This window comes from Apaloderma vittatum, unplaced genomic scaffold (genome assembly GCF_000703405.1).
Source record: "Apaloderma vittatum isolate BGI_N311 unplaced genomic scaffold, ASM70340v1 scaffold25391, whole genome shotgun sequence".
Lineage (NCBI taxonomy): Eukaryota > Metazoa > Chordata > Aves > Trogoniformes > Trogonidae > Apaloderma > Apaloderma vittatum.
The window spans coordinates 5109-5617 of NW_009701200.1; the positions used below are offsets into that span (position 1 = coordinate 5109).

A 509-nucleotide genomic window follows, 5' to 3' on the forward strand; every position below is an offset into this window, starting at 1 on the left:
CCATCCCCAGCAGACAGGTCACCATGTCCCAGGGCACAGGCAGAAGCCAGTTGTCTTATCCTGCTGTTTAGAGGGGCTGGGCTGAAAGCAGTGATGATTTTAATTGAGGTCAGAACATGGAATGAGGTAGGAGGGGGTTCACTGCATCCTGGGTGTTGGGGTGGACAACATGCCACGTTACTGAAGCAGAGCGGATCTAGCAAGAGATTTCCCTCTCCTCACAAAGCCTGCCTTGCCCGTACAGCCACTGCCGGCTGGCAGGGAGGGGCCCATCGACCGGCCACCAATTTGCTGCTGCACGTCTCCCGTCGGTCACAGAATCACAGAATGTCAGGGGTCGGAAGGGACCTCAAAAGATCATCTAGTCCAGCCCCGCTGCCAGAGCAGCACCCCTGGTCCCCAGGGAGACACAAGGCACCCAAAGAGGTACACGGCAGCGTGGGGAAGCTCCCTGTGCTGCCCATTCCCGCGGCAGCGAGCTTGGCACAGGCGTCGACCGTGGTCTTAAA

At 58.7% G+C, this 509-nt stretch overlaps 1 protein-coding gene across 1 annotated transcript in view; it reads right to left on the reverse strand.

Annotated features, from left to right (window-relative positions):
- LOC104281174 (casein kinase II subunit alpha') overlaps positions 1 to 509 on the reverse strand; it is a 13545-nt gene that overhangs the window by 3683 nt on the left and 9353 nt on the right. The window lies entirely within an intron of this gene.